General features: G+C 37.9%; 1 protein-coding gene across 9 annotated transcripts in view; it reads right to left on the bottom strand.

Annotated features, from left to right (window-relative positions):
- hdac5 (histone deacetylase 5) overlaps positions 1 to 15,711 on the bottom strand; it is a 321,402-nt gene extending 305,691 nt beyond the window's left edge. For 6 of the 9 annotated variants that reach the window (XM_073071647.1, XM_073071643.1, XM_073071646.1 and 3 more), the window contains exon 1: positions 15,560 to 15,705. The gene's annotated coding sequence lies outside the window, so the exon portion shown is untranslated. Of the gene's footprint in view, positions 1 to 15,559 lie in introns of all 9 variants that reach the window. The other 3 variants (XM_073071648.1, XM_073071641.1, XM_073071644.1) reach the window with 2 other exon arrangements.
- Between the last annotated feature and the right edge of the window lie 940 nt (positions 15,712 to 16,651).

A 16,651-nucleotide genomic window follows, 5' to 3' on the forward strand; every position in this document is an offset into this window, starting at 1 on the left:
GTCATAATCACAGCCAATGGGATGAGTTACAGGGCAATAGAGGCGTGGTGCCGTTAAAACAGAAAGCAACAAATACTGAACTGAAAATGTTATATTTGAATGCACGCAGCATAAGAAATAAAATAGACGATCTTGAAATTCAGCTGCAGATTGGCAAATATGACGTTGTGGACATCTCTGAAACTTGGCTAAATGATGGCTGCCATTGGGAGCTGAATGTCAAAGGATATACGGTATACCACAAAGATAAGTTAGTAGGCAGAGGGGGTGGTGTGGCCCTGTGTATAAGAAATAATATTAAATCATTAGAAAGGTATGACATAGGATCGGAAGGTATAGAGTCTCTATGGGTTGAGTTAAGAAATGATGAGGGTAAAAGGACCCTAATGGCAGTTGTATACAGGCCTCAAAACAGCAGCTGGAATGTGGATTGCAAATTACAGTAGAAGACAGAAAAGGCGTGTCAGAAGGGCAATGTTAATCGTTGGGGATTTTAACATGAAAGTGGATTGGGAAAACCAGGTCAGTACTGGACCTCAAGAGAGAGAGAGAATTTGTAGAATGTCTAAGGGATGGCTTTTTAGAACAGCTTGTTGTTGAGCCCACTAAGGGATCGGCTGTGCTGGATTGGGTGTTGTGCAATGATCCAGAGGTGATAAGAGAGCTTAAGGTTAAGGAACCCTTAGGGAACAGTGATCACAATATGATCGCGCTCATTTTGAAATTTGAGAAGGGGAAACTAAATTCCAATGTGTCGGTATTTCAGTGGAATAAAGGAAATTACAATGGCATGAGAGGGGAACTGGCCAAGGTTGACTGCAAAGAGACACTAGAAGGGAAGGACAGCAGAGCAGCAATGGCTGGAGTTACTGCAAAAAATGAGTGAAGTGCAAGAGAGATATATTCCAAATAAGAAGAAATTTTCGAATGGAAGGACACTACTGTGGCTGACAAATGAAGTCAGAGCCAAAGTAAAAGCAAAAGAGAGGGTATACAAGGAAGCCAAGGTTAGTGGGAAGATAGAGGATTGGAAAGCTTTTAAAAACTTGCAGAAGTAAACTAAGAAGGTCATTAGGAAGGAAAAGATGAATTATGAAAGGAAGCTGGCAACTAATATCAAAGAAGATACTAACAGCTTTTTAAGTATATAAAGGATAAAAGAGAGTTGAGGGTAGATATAGGACCAATAGAAAATGATGCTGGAGATATTGTAATGAGAGACACAGAGATGGCAGAGGAACTGAATGTGTATTTTGCATTAGTCTTCACAGTGGAAGATATCTGCAGTATCCCAGACATTCAAGAGTGTCAGGGAAGTGAAATATGTACAGTGAAAATTATGACTGAGAAGGTACTCAGGAAGCTTAATGGTCTGAGGGTAGATAAATCTCCAGGACCTGATGGAATGCACCCTTGGGTTCTGAAGGAAGTAGCTGAAGAGATTGTGGAGGGGGCATCTTTCAAGAATCGATCGATTCTGGCAATGTACCAGATGACAGGAAAATTGCAAAATGTTACTCTGCTATTTAAGAAGGGTGGAAGGTAGCAGAAAGGAAACTATAGACCTGTTAGCCTGACATCAGTGGTTGGGAAGTTGCTGAAATCAATTGTTAGGGATGAGATTACAGAGTACTTGGAGGGACATGACAAGATAGGCCAAAGTCAGCATGGTTTCCTGAAAGGAAAATCCTGCCTAACTAACCAACTACAATTTTTTGAGGAGATTACAAGCAAGGTAGACAAAGGATATGCAGCCTTTGACATGGTGCCACACATGAGGCTGCTTAGCAAGATAAGATCCCATGGAATTACAGAGAAGTTACTAGCATGGGTGGAGCATTGGCTAATCGGCAGAAAACAGAGAGCAGGAATAAAGGGATCCTACTCTGGCTGGTTGCCGGTTACCAGTGGAGCTCCAAGGGGTCGGTGTTGGGACCACTGCTTTTTAAAATGTACGTCAATGATTTGAACTATGGGATTAAAGGATTTGTGGCTAAATTTGCCGATGATACAAAGATCAGTGGAGGAGCGGGTAGTCTTGAGGAAACAGGGAGCCTGCGGAGAGATTTAGATAGTTTAGGGAAATGGGCACAGAAATGGCAAATGAAATACAATGTTGGAAGTCATGCACTTTGGTGGAAGAAATAAACGGGCAGACTATTATTTAGATTGGGAGAGAATTCAAAATGCAGAGATGCAAAGGGACTTGGGAGACCTTGTTGCAGGATACCCTAAAGGTTAGCCTCCAGGTTGAGTCGGTGGTGAAGAAAGCAAATGCAATGTTGGCATTCATTTCTAGAAATATAGAATATAAGAGCAAGGATGTGATGTTGAGGCTCTATAAGGCACTTGTGTGCAGTTTTGGGCTTCTTATTTTAGAAAGGATATATTGACATTGGAGAGGGTTCACAGAAGATTCACGAGAATGATTCCATGAAAGGGCTACTGAATGAGGAACATCTGGCAGCTCTTGGGCTGTATTCCCTGGAGTTCAGGAGAATGAGGGGGGATCTCATGGAAACATTCCAAGTGTTAAAAGGCCTGAACAGATTAGATATGGCAAAGTTATTTCCCATAGTAAGGGTGTCCAGGACAAAAGGGCACGACTTCAGGATTGAAGGACTTCCATTTAGAACAGAGGTGTTGAGAAATTACTTTAGTCAGAGGGTGGTAAATCTGTAAAATTTGTTGCCACGAGTGGCTGTGGAGGCCAAGTCATTGGGTGCATTTAAGGCAGAGATAGATAGGTTCTTGACTGACCAGAACATCAAAGGATATGGGGAGAAGGCAGGGGGTGGGGATGACTGGAAGAATTGGATCAGCTCCTGATTGAATGGTGGAGCAGACTCGATGGGCTGAATGGCCTACCCCTGCTCCTATATCTTATGGTCTCTATTCTCTCTACACTCATGACAGCGTATACTACTTTGAAATTCATTTTCTTGCAAGCATTTACAGGAAAAAATTTATGAAACTATACATAAACAAAGACTAACAAACAACCAATGTGCAAAAAAATGACAAAATATGCAAATAAAAAGTAAGTAATACTGAGAACATGCGTCTTTGAAAGTGAGTCTGCAAGTTATGGCATCCGTTCAGAGTTGTAGTGGTTAAGTTATCCATGCCAGTTCATAAGCCTGATGGCTGTTGGGTAATAACTGTTCCTGAACCTGGTGGTGTGGGACCCAAGGCTCCTGCCCAACGGTAGCAGCAAGAAGACAGCATGGCCTGAATAGTGGGGATCCTTGATGATGGAGGCCACTTTCTTTTGGCAGTATACCTTCTAGATATGCTTAATGGTGGGGAGGGTTTTTCATATGATGGACTGGTCTGTATCCACCATATTCTGTAGCCTTTTTGGTTCCTGGGCATTAGTATTTCAATACCAGGCCATGACGCCTCAAGCTAAGATACTCTCCACTGTGCCTCTACAGAGGTTTATCAAAGTATTAGGCAACATGCCAAACCTATGCAAACTTCTAAGAAAGTAGAGGCACTGTTGTGGCTTCTTTGTGATGGCATGTTCATGCCAATCCCAGGACAGATCCTCAAATGTCATCTACAAATTCAATAACAGCATCACTGCTGTTGGCAGAATCTCAGATCGCAATGTGGTGTACAAGAGTGAAACAAATTGGGTGGTGAGTTGTGTTGCAACAACACACTTGCACTCAATGTCAGCAAGACCAAAGAATTGATTGTGAACTTCAGAAAGTGAAAGTCTGAAGAATACACACTGGTCCATATTGAGGGGTTAGCAGTGGAAAGGGTGATGAGCAGTTTCAAGTTCCTAGGCGTCAACATCTCAAGAGGTTCTATCCTGGGCCCAAATCACTGATGCAATCATGAAGGCATGCCAGCAGCTATACTTCATTAGGAATTTGAGGAGATTTGGTACGTCAATAAAGACGGGGAAATTTCTAAAGATGTACAGTGGACAGCACTCTGACAGGTTGCGTAACAACCTGGTGTGGAGGGGCCATTGCACAGGATCATAAGAGGTTGCAAAGGGTTGTAGACTCAGCCAGTTCCATTATGGACACAACCCTCCCCACATCAATGGCATCTTCAAGACGCAGTGCCTCAAGATGGCAGCTTTCCCTCATCATCTAGGATATGCTCTCTTCTTACTGCTACTATTGGGTAGGAGGTACAGGAGCTGGAAGATCCACATTCAGTTGTTTTTTTTAAATCAAACTGATTCAACATTAATTTGAAGTAAGGCATTAAGTTCAGCTAAATTTAGTAGGATAAGTATGCTGCAGATTAAATGAAGGGCCTTAAGAATTGGTGCACATGAAACTTTTAATTATCCAAAGTCAAAATGTGCATTCAAATCAAGACTCAACAATTGAGAATAATCAGAAATGTACCAAAATATTAAATGGAAATTCAAATGAGTTATGACGTCTGGTCTCAAAATTTGAAAAAAAAATATACAGCTAGATATCATCACAACTGAGTTAAGATGAAAACATATGTCCACAACCTTCACAGCTGTAATGTGACTGAAACAAACTTAATTATGATGAATGAGTAGAGAATCATTTTTGTTCATGAGATGATTGTTTTGCACCACCCAGTCTTATGACCAGTTACTTATGCTTCCTACTCACTACAGAACTAAATTTGCCTCAAGTAACAAAAAAAATCAATTTCAGATTCCTTATAATGGGAATTTGAATTACAGCCAAAGTTCAGTATTTCTTTCCATTAATAGTTTAATACTTTTTCTTTCTAAGACTTAGAGCATGCTGTAGTAAGATAAAACCCCCACAATATTCTCATTTCTATATTTACTTCAGTGTAATAAATAACAAATTTCCCACCCTCTCCAAAGAAAAAATGAAAATTTGGCACTAATTCTAGGTGACTAGTTGGAGGGGGGGGGGGGGGGGTCACAAACTGAATCGTCTTTCCACTACCTCAAGGACAGGAAAATATTTCATTTCTATGCGCTTACCCAAAGAGCTCACAGAAATACTAAAAACTGCCCATGTGCTCTTCTGAAATGGTCATCCTCTGAAAGTTGAAACTGACTATCGCATGGTGGTCTGATTTCTATGAGCCCTTCCCCCCCCCCCCCCCTCCAGAACATGACAAACGTTATGATTTAAGTAACAGTTATGAAACATATTCCATACCAACAAATGTTTCTTACTGGACAAAAGCCAAAATTCAAGTACTGTAAATACGAAACACAGAAAAAGATCAGTTGACCCAACTGGCCAATGCCAGTTATGCCTTCCATTTCTTCATCTAACCCCACCAACATAACCTTTTACGTATTTCTACTCATGAGTTCACCAATCTTCCCATTAAATACATTCCTAGATAATCAGAATGGTTTGATTTAATCAACCTCAGCCATTTATTTCTGAAGAACAAAACCCAACTTTTTCAGCCTTTCTAGAAAAGACACAATTTCCACATTCTATATGAAAAAAAGTACCTTCAACCTCCCCTATCCTGAACAGGCATCTTACATTCTATGATTTGGAGACCTGATCTCCATACTCTACCCCAACAGTGATCTAACCATTCTGTTACAATAACTGCACCTTTTTAATTACCATTACACAAGTCATTCTCATTGAACTACCTATAAAAATATATTTAAGACTCCCCCTCCCCCATAATTTCTTCAGCAAGTGGTATCTAGTTTGCTCACTAATCTTCAATCTTATTCCGTCACCTTAATTTCTATCTTTAGCACAAAATTATCTTTATAGTAAATGTTGATATAACTCCTCAAGCCAAGTTATTGATTTTCAATTTGCGGAAAGCTATTTTTAATTCCTATTTTGAAGCTTGTATTGAATTTGAAAGATGCATTTCAAATATGCCCCCACAATCTGAACTCCAAAGTCCCTAACTCAATCATATTTTAGTCCAAACTATTGATTTACAAGTAAATTGAAAACTATGCTTCCGTACTAGTTACAATCACTGTTAGATTGTGTTATTTAAAGTACACTTTTAGTATATTTTATTAAATTGTACATTTAATATTTGGATAAAACCAATAACAAGTGTGGAATTAACCAATAACCAGGTGATAATTAATACTATTGTAAAGGAAGTTATGCCTAATTATTACATTTATCATCTCAGAAAATACTGTATAAAGTCCATTTTACCAATGTCAATAAAAATACAATGACATATTCAATAAAACTAAATAGTAAACATTTTAAAATATTAATTGCTCAGTCGTCTTTTTAAAAAAATAATTTCTGACAAACCATGCCAGAAATTGATGTAAACAAGTTCCCATATCAGGAAGGTGCTCAGTCTAATATCAGAAAAGTGATTCACCACTGTCATGGAGGAAATTAAAATAGAAGTTAACCTCACACCTTTTTGTCAAATGAGAGTGAACAATGAAAAACCTAGACACTACCACAACTAAAGTCAGGAATCAATATGTCAAAATTTAATGGAAAAGGTCCATAAAAGATCAAATGTGAAAATAATTACTGTCTGGAAATCAAATTGAGGCTGTAAAAAGCATTAAGGCTTAAAAAGTCAAAGGTTCATAACCCAGAATACAAAACAAAAATCATTCCTGAAGTTTTGCTTACCACACATGTCAAAGAACAGCATATTGCTAAACAAAAACATCACCTTAAACTAGGATGATATTCTGATTTAACATTTGTAATATATGCTGATAAGAAATCCTACTCATTTCAACTCTATTTTATAAACAATTAAATAATATATATGCTTGAGGAAAAGATGAGAATGTTCGTCCCTTCTCAAGTCTGTCAAAATCAAGGATAACTTACTTTCACTCCAGTAAGTTCTGAAAGGCAGAAACATATGGAAGCCTCACATTCAGCTACAAGTAGTGCAGGTGAAAATTCTATTCATGCCAAATGTTATTAACAAACAGCTGAGACACTGGACACTGCAAAGGCTTTAAAAAAAATACACAGCATCCCAGTTCTCATGATTAAAACCTGCACTCTAACCTAGATACACTTTTGCTTAAGCCCTTTCTGGACAGTTAGGATTTTGGCACCCGTCCAGCAATGTATAAAATTCATTGGTTTGTATCCTGTTCACAAAAAAAAATTCAATCAGCTAATTACTGTCCAATCTGTCTACTTTCAATCAGCGGCAAAGCAATGAAGGTGTCATCGTCAGTGTTAACAAGTGGCACTTACTCATCAATAACAGCTCATAAATGCAGGTTTCATCAGCATCATTCATCACCAAACCTCAACACAGCCTTAATCCAAATAGAGACCAAAGAACACAATTCTGGAGGTAAGTGAAAGTGATTGCTCTTGACATCGAGAGAGCATTTAACTGAGTATGGCATCAAAGAGCCCTGTTAAAACTGAAGCCCAATGAGCAAAGAAGGGAGAATACTCAATAGCTGGAGTACTCTTTCATACATAGGAGGATAGTTATGGTTTCTGGTGGCCAATTATTATAGTCCAGGTTCCTCAGGGCAGTGTACTGGGCCTAACCCATCATTAGTTGTTTTACAAGTAGCCTTCCTTCCATCATAAAGATAGATGTGGAGATGTTCACTGAAGATTCCCTTATGTTCAGTTCCATATGCACTTCCTCAGAAAATATTGTAGCTCGTGCATGACTGCAACAGAGTTAGTAGACAATACTCATCATCAACCATTAATCAGTCAATGACTATTAGTACCAACAAATGTCATGGCCTCTGCCAATCACAGAAGGACCAATGTTACCATTACTGAATACCTTGTCATTAATGGGGTATGAATGGTGGGGTTGTCACCACTGACGAGAAAACAGGACCAGCTACTGTGGCTACGAGGGCTGAGTGTCCTGTGACAAGCAATTTACTACATGATATCTTAAAACATTTCTGCCATCTGCAAGACACAAGTTAGGAGTGTGATGGAACAGATTCCATCTACCTGGATAAGTGCAGCCTAGCACATGACAAAACAGTTCACTTGACTAGCACCCTACCCTTCATCCAGAATCTTCATTCCTTCCGCTACTTGTGCATAGCATCTCATATAGTATATCATCTACAAAATGAACTGATTACTCACCTAACCTACTCTGATAGCAGTTCTTAAACCCATGATATCATCACTACAAAGGACAAAGGCAGCAGGTACGTAAGACCACTACCAACTGCATGCTCTCCTCCCAGTTACACAGTGCCCTGGTTTGGAAATATATAACCTTATTTCACCATCGTTGGGTCTAAATCCAGGAACTCTTGCATTATCCTCAGCAGTAAACTGCAGCAGTTCAAAAAAGGCCTACTTTTTTCCAGGACAAATAAGCTTAGCAATAAATGCTGGCCTCAGTGACACCCAAATATTAAAAAAGTACCAAAAATATCAGAAAAGGGGATTCATTATGTTCTCACAACTCAATAATAATCACCGCCCTCTAATTTCCTCTATAGTCTTTTCAAAGACCCATACATACACTACCAATACAAGTAACTTAAGTCCCTTTCATTTACTGCTCACATATGATCTGAAATACCATCAGGACAGAGAATCACCAACCACTGATTTTAAAGGGAAAAAAAAAATCACATAGAAAACTACATGTACCTCTCATTGTCTGTAAGTATACCCAAATAAATTAGTCTTACAGCTTATAAAACTTGACAATCTGCTATGATCATTCTGAATTAAGTCACAAGCCACATAATTTCAGCTCTCCTATATCCTCTTCAATTTTTATCCTTTATTCTCTTATGCAACAGCTTGTACCAGCTTAGTATAAAACATTCACAATGGTTTAGAGAATTCAGTATCAAATAACAGTGGGAACAGTATTGGGGGGAAGAGGGGAAGAAAAGTCTGCTGAGAAGCAAGCAAACAGCTGGGGCATTTCTTTTATTGCAGTGAACCCTAGACATGGTCTTCTGATGAAAGCCTGCTCCCAGATCATTACAGAGGTTAATTGTGACAGAGGATCTCTCAAATTGAAGGACAAGTTCTGCCACTGGAATGCTTTGAATCAACATTTTTCCTCAAATTAAATGATGAGTCTATTACAAGGATTAGTGGTTAATGGCAATTGAGCACCAATAGTTGCTTTGTGAAAACACCCACAAACTTTCCATGGGTTTCAATCTTGCAATTTATTGGGATTAGAAATCCCTTTCAGCACAGCGTCCTCTACAGGGAATCTGACACCTGCAAGAACAAGACAAAAAAATTGCATTCAATCTTAACCAACTACATATTGCTTTAAAGTTTAAACTAATTGGACAACACTTTTTGAGACACAAAGCTTACAAACAACAGCATGCATGCTGGAACCCTAATTTATACAACCATGTGTAAAATAGAGAGGAAAAGAAAAACAGGATTAAGAATGGACAAGGGAATAAATGAACAAGTCAGAGAAAAGAGGAAGAGTGCATTGAAGGGAGCCAGAGCAAAAGAGGAGACAAGTTTCCCCAAGGGTATCAGTGGGCAACAAATTTGCACAAGGGGAAAGAAAGCACAAAAAATTTATGAAAACAGTTCCTAAACTCAGACCTCAGTTGAAGGTTCAGCAGCAAGTGGTTAAGGACAGACAATTTGGACACATAAATGGTCTATACTGGAAGGAGTGCCATAGGAATAATTATGAATTCATCACTTCAAACATTCAATTTGTTAAAGCAATTAAACGCATAAAATAGAGATACAAAATCAACACAGCCTTCTAATTTATAATCCATTGGTCAGACCACATTCATAGAGCTCCAAGTGCACTGATCTGAACACAGTTAAGCAACAAGAGCAACCTAAAATATTCAACTGATAATCCATGATATAAGATTAAAGACCAAACTCACAGTCCAAAAGATTGGGGGGGTGGGGGCGGGAGGAGAGGGCGGTGGAGAACACGATAAAAGTCAGGAAAGTGACCATTAATAGCACAGTTGCACACATCCAAGAAATAAAAACAGAAAAGTGCAAGAGAGGCAGCATCCTTGAAGAACATAAGCTGTGTTGCAGTCCTCAACTGTTTAAAATATTCAAATATTTGTACCTCTGGTATTCTTGCTAACCTGATGAAGATTTAAATCAACGAATAGCCTAACATTACCCCTAACATTAATTTATCTTAACATTATGTCTCCAAGTCGCTTGGCATAAATTCTCTAAATTTATCTTTTACAATGCTCATATCACAGGCTTCCTTCAAACAGATATGGGGGAGATTTCATCTAATGCAAGGGTTCAAGCTGCTGCATGAGTTCGCCTATTTCATCTGCTGATTATCACTGTTGTGATCAAACTGGACACAATATTGAATATGTGGTCTGCCAAATAACTATAGAATTAAATTATGATTCTATTTCTTTTACTAGGTTTCAGGCTACCAGGGTGGAAAAGCTCTGAACTTCCCTATTTTTCATTGATACTTTTGAATATGCACACCATGTGAGCTTGTTTCTGATCTACTAATGTCAAAGTCATCCACTGGTTTCTTTTAATGGTTATCAATATATTGCCAAACTTCTCTTAGCACAACTGAATAAGCATCATCCATCCTAGAGAATTAATTTCTTTTCAGTGTATTGTGTCAAATTAAAGGTATTGGCCAGTTATCTCAGGCTTCAGAAGCTACGTCATTCATATCGTTAAAGATTTTTTCCCTAATATCTGTTTATTATTGTATTTATATTGTTAGCAAACTCTTCTCTGAATGTTTCATAGTATTAAATTATTTATTTTGCTGCTGCATTTCACAGTCACAGCTATATCTGAGTTTTCCTTTCCTTGTCTAACTATATTCATCATGATGAAATCTTTCCTTCCCTTTCTTCTGAAATTACAAACACTAGTTTTCTCTATTTCACATTTAATTAGTATTGCACAATTTTTGAAGGCTATACCTATCAAGCTTAGTTTTCTGATTTTAAGTGAAGACTTATCCTGAATTTTCAGGATTGTACTTCCACAGAAGATCCATTTATTGTTTACAAATCTTCCAACTTATTTCAATAAAAACTTGATTTTGTTTTCGAAAGTGTCAACCATTTTAAAGTCATGCACCTGTCACTTGATTTTTGAGATTTCAATGTCCTAGAACTTACTTAATTTGATTATTCTGCTATCCCCAAAAGGGCAAAAAAAATTGCCATTTCTTTATTTTTGACTGGGTCATCTGCAAATACAGGTCAAGACAAGAATTGCTTGCCCGATGACATTATCTCAAAGCTGGCATTGATTACATTTATCAATTGTGACTCTAAATCAGTTTTAGTTTTAAAAGTTTTTATTTAAATTGATGCTTCCCATTAAATAGATCTCTCTTGCTCCAAAATACCCTTCATGTTTCTTTCCAAGGTAAACAACCTTTCACTGGCTTCTCATTTGCAGTATGAGATGCTTCCTCACATTAGAAATATAATTAGTTCACAATACTGCCTATCATTTCCTCCACAAAGATCACTTTACATTTATTCCATGTGGTCTGACATCAAAGTAGTATATTTTTTTAAAGATTATCTTTCTTGAACACTCAATCAGAATATTCTGTTAACAATTTCTCCCACACACCAGATTGGAGGGTTCTTTTTTGACATAAATAAAAGCATAGAAGTATTCATTCCATTCCCCAATTTTGACTATTCAGATCTTAAGGATCCTACATAACTGAAAAGCAAAAAAAAACTACAAACGCTGGAAATCTGAAGTTGCTAAAACTTTCTTCTCTGTACTCAGCAGAATAGATTATAAAGTAAACTTACTTTATGTTGCTCTAGTCCCAGCTAAATAAAAGGCATCTGGAATCTTCCCCCTTCCTTTCCAGTCCTGAAGGGTCTCGGCCCAAAACGTCAACTACTTACGCATTTCCATAGATGCTGCCTGACCTGTTGAGCTCCTCCAGCATTTTGTGTGTGCTGTTCTGTATTAAATATCCTTAAAGCACATGACTGAACATTATCTGGAGTACACTGCCAAAAATTGATGTCCCTTTAAGCTGTAAAGGGCAATGAGAACTTAATCGATAGTAAACTATTTGAATTACCTGCAGTGACTTATTTACCAATTTTCCACAGAATATGCCTTTGATGATCCCTGTACAGGAAAAGCAGCCAAGAACATACATTTAACTAACTGAAAAGGTTTACCTCCTAGACTTTTGATAACTTTTAGACATGGAATATTGTAAATTATTTGCAGGTAGCACAGTAAAGAGAAGCTTTTGGAATGCTCAAAATACAGTTGAATACAACAAAACCCAAAAGGTCCAAGTTTCAACTGATGTACTTATGTTATGACAAACAATAAATAGAGACTCTTGAAAGTGAGTCTATAGGTTGTGGGAACAGTTCAGTGATGCCGTTAGTGAAGTTATGCTCTTTTGTTCAAGAGCCCAATGATTAAGGGGTAGTAACTGTTCCTGAACCTGGTGGTGGGAGTCCTGAGGCTCTTGTACCTTCTCCCCTAAGGCAACAGCAAGATAAAAGCATGACCTGGGTAGTGGGGATCTTTGATGATGGATGCTGCTTTCCTCCTACAATACTTAGTGTAAGGAAGTAGAAGCACTGCTGTGTTTTCTTCGTAATTGCACATATGCTGGGCACAAGAAAGGTCCTCAGAAAGAAAACTACCAAGTATTTTAAACTTGCTGACCCTCTCCGCCTCTGATCCCCCGATCCTCTGATGAGGAATGGCTCAAGGACCTCTAGTTTCCTCATCCTAAAGTCAATAACCAGCTCCTTGGTCTTGCTAACATTGAGTAAAAGGTTGTTGTTGCAGCACCACTCAGCCAGATTTCCAACCTCCCCACTATATGCTGATTTGTCACCACCGTCGATTCAGCCTACAACAGTGGTGGCATCAGCAAATGTGATTATGGCATTGGAGCTGTGCTAAGCCACACAGAAAAGTGTAAAGCAAGTACAGCAAGGGGCCAAGCACACAGCTTTATGGTGTAACTGTACAAATGGAGATTGTGGAGGAGTCCTGCACCTTTTTTGGAGAGAGCAAGAAAACTAAGGGGATTTATGGGTGAACTTAGCTGCAAAGATGCAAATTGTGGATTTTCCCTGAACCATTTGAAAAGATATTGAAGACTTAACACTCCTTTAAGTGGAAAGGCAAGACATTATGAAGTGAAATATAGAAAAAGTGCAAAACAAAGGCTCTCTAGAAATCAGGTTTGATTGCTGGGCCAATGTAGAAAGTGGCACTCTATATAAGGACTATATTTCAGACAACCTGATTTTTGAAACTGAAACATTCACCATTCACAAGCTAGTCATCCTCATTTCAAGATAGATTTATCAAAAAAGTTTTTCCTAAAGCTGCTGACTTTAAACTTTGTTACAAGGTCAATTACTAATTTTGTTTGAATTTCACTGTCATTTTTCAAAAAAAATCCTGGAAGCTTTGTTTACAATGATACTCAAAATGAGATTGTGACTGGATGTATAATAAAATTCAGAATATGAAGTGCATAAAACATATCATGGGGCAGAGATAAAACTGAGTTACCAGCTTCAAAGCCCATCAAAACTTTAAAATTCTGCACTGTAACTTCTTCCTCCCACCCCAGTAAAATTAAGTTTTGCCAAACACTAGAACATACTTGAAGTGTCACGCAACATTCGGTATTTTATAAAAAGTCTTGTTTGTATTTACTGTGGCATACTAATGAATATTTCTGGCACCTGTTTCACTAGTACACAGACAAGTTCATGTCCACAATCCAGACATCAAGGGACAATTGTGAACAAAGTATTTATAATTTTACCACCAAATTTTAGAATTTGTCAATCTACTCCAAATATCGGGGGGGGGGGGGGGGAATCACAAAGCCTTTAATCTAAAATATGAAACAGCAATTTATCCTCCAGCACAATACTTTAGAAATAGTTTTTCTTTCAATAAAATATAAACACACTGGAACTGCTGCTGTGATACATCAACAACCTTATAAGTCACAGGTACTTCACTGTGTATGTGACTCATACAATATGTTATTACTGCTAAGCATATTTAAATACATTGGCAGCTCTTTCGCACACTTCAGTGGTAAATCACACAAACAGTAACATGCTAATGAGGCTGTTATGTCTCAAAAAATCTTCGGTGAGCATTACAGTACAACGTGTCAGTTTAAGTATATGTCCCTTTTTAATAGAATCTTTCTTGGTCAGCAATGAAAGGCAAACTGAAAGTTGGGATTTAAGCTCATTAGTGAATCAGCCAGCCTCTGAATATTACAGATAGCTTTGATCTTATTTTAATAACCATGCTTTTCTATATTTCCTGCAGAATCTAACAGTTTTTTAAAAAAAGATCACTTGCTCCAAGCAGCAATTATATGATTGATTGCATCAAAACCACCAAGGTCTCTAAGATTTATTAAGCCGATCTTAAGATGTCTTTAAATAAGATGATTGAGAACTGGCATCATATAGCACATTGGAAGGAATTTAACTGCTTTTGGACAATTTTTAAAGTGCCCAAAATTTACTTTAATATTTGTGTGGTAAAAATGGTAATATATAAACACGAAAAAAAGTTCTGTAACTGGTTTGGAAAATAGTTTCACTGATCAGTGAAAGAACATTTAACTTTTATTGCCCCACAATGTAATTAAGAAAACATTCATCTACAAGAACCTTAGTTTTAAAGCAAATGCAAAATAATCTCACGCCAGCAGAACAATTTAGGTGTAATATGCTTTACTCCAAACATTGCACTAATCTTCTTCATGTATGCTGAGCTGTACAGAATACAGAATTGAACACACAATAAAATGATCATTACTTTACATAAGTCACATAAATGTTTAACGTTAAAATCATCTAACTTAACAATGTCAACCTGCAACAGCAAATTTGGCAATTAATGCCAACTTCTGTTTTGCATCAGGTAGCATTTTAAATTCAAAAACATGCGTGTAAATAAATTTTACAGGAAATAGGTATGTCAAAATGGTATATCAAATTAGGGCTCGGATTTGTTCTTTCACTTAGTTTATTTACACCAAACAAGTTAATGCATAAGAAAAATACCTTAGTTACATTTCTATAGTGGAAATATTTAGCAGAGGTTTAAACTGTTTGGTCTAGCGAGCCGAACTCTCTGCGTGTTTTTGTTACAACATTAATAATCCAAGAATAATTTTAATATCGCAACCCGTAATTCCACAGTTGACTGCTTCATATTCACAACTGATACTGGATATCTAGTGTGCGCGCGAGTTGATAACAATAAAGAAAATAATAACAAAATGCAAAGTAAATTGTCCCCGTAATAATAGTTATTAAACAGGAAACTTTGCTTTTTTCCGCAATTTTTGTCTGCCTTATTCGCCCACCAGTCCCACTGCACAATATCATTCCATGCAATATACAAACATATCTTTAAAAATCACCTACACTCTTTTCCCATCCCTTAGGAAATAAATATTGTCCTTCAATTTACTCTGCATTTCTTTGCAGTCCTTGGAGTGGCCTCGCTCGACTGGAAGCATCTTCCCCCTATCACCAGTAAACTCCTACCCTTCAGCGCCATGTTACGGAGACATTTGCTACCGTGCAGTTGGTTTGAAAAGTAAAAACCATGCTCACTCTTTCTCAGTAGTACCTTGGCTCTGCCAGTCGATGGGTGTCCACTGTGCCGGAGCCGAGCGATGTTCGCCGTTTTAATTCCCCGCTGCCTGCACTCGCTGTCAAACTCCACACTCCGCCATCTTCCACCACCGCCGCACAACAACATCCCGCCACGTGACCGGCCAGCCGGCCAACCACGCGCCGTCCCAGCTCCAACCTAAAAATAGCCTCTTTAGATCAGTGCAGTATGAATAATGCAAGGGCATGTGGCTCAGTGAAGAACAGCAGATGCACTGTGTATGAATGAGAAAACCTAGCAAGCATGGATGCAATATTCTCTTTGCAAAAACATCTTATTTTATCATAATAAAACTGCACTATTAAGTAGTGCATGAAAGTCTTTCTTGGGAACTAATTGCCAACAAAATGCATTTACTGCAACATTTGTGAGAGGTTCATTCAATATTTTTGTTAAGATGTAACCTTTTTTGGCACATATTAAAAATAAACACACCATTTGTTTAAATAGATCCGCAACCTGCTTTACTCATTTTGGTTATAAAACTCGTTTAACATTTCCCGTGGTACCAGCCCTACAAAATATATTTATAGCTTTTTCTCCAACTCGGAATTTGTCATTCTGGTTGGTGCATCCCGATTTTTCCGAAATAGGTAGAAGAAAACCACTTAAAGGAAACACTTGCTTGACAGATTTTACTTTTAATCCCATAAGAAACCTTATTAAAATTACATTTCATCATCTCAAAAACAACAATTCATACAACATTCCAATGCTATCTACAACATATTGGTCCACAATCGTGTTTTTTTCCCGGAACGGCACCAGTTTTAACGCTGGGATTTTGGCTACGTGTCGCCGCATCCAGAATGCAGTCTATATCTGTGTCTTTCAGTTTTCAGAAATGGAAATGAGCTGCCATTCGGGCTCTACGCTCCTCTCACAGAAGAAATTGTCGTCGATTTGTTTAAAACACGGCTTATTATTACTTTTCATCACGTCACCTGGAATTTCGCTGGACAATCATCCGTGTTCCTGTCTTCAACACTGCTGGGTCCGCTTGACTAGGAAACGATGTTCACATTTTAGTT

Source organism: Hemitrygon akajei, chromosome 18, assembly GCF_048418815.1.
Source record: "Hemitrygon akajei chromosome 18, sHemAka1.3, whole genome shotgun sequence".
Classification (NCBI taxonomy): domain Eukaryota; kingdom Metazoa; phylum Chordata; class Chondrichthyes; order Myliobatiformes; family Dasyatidae; genus Hemitrygon; species Hemitrygon akajei.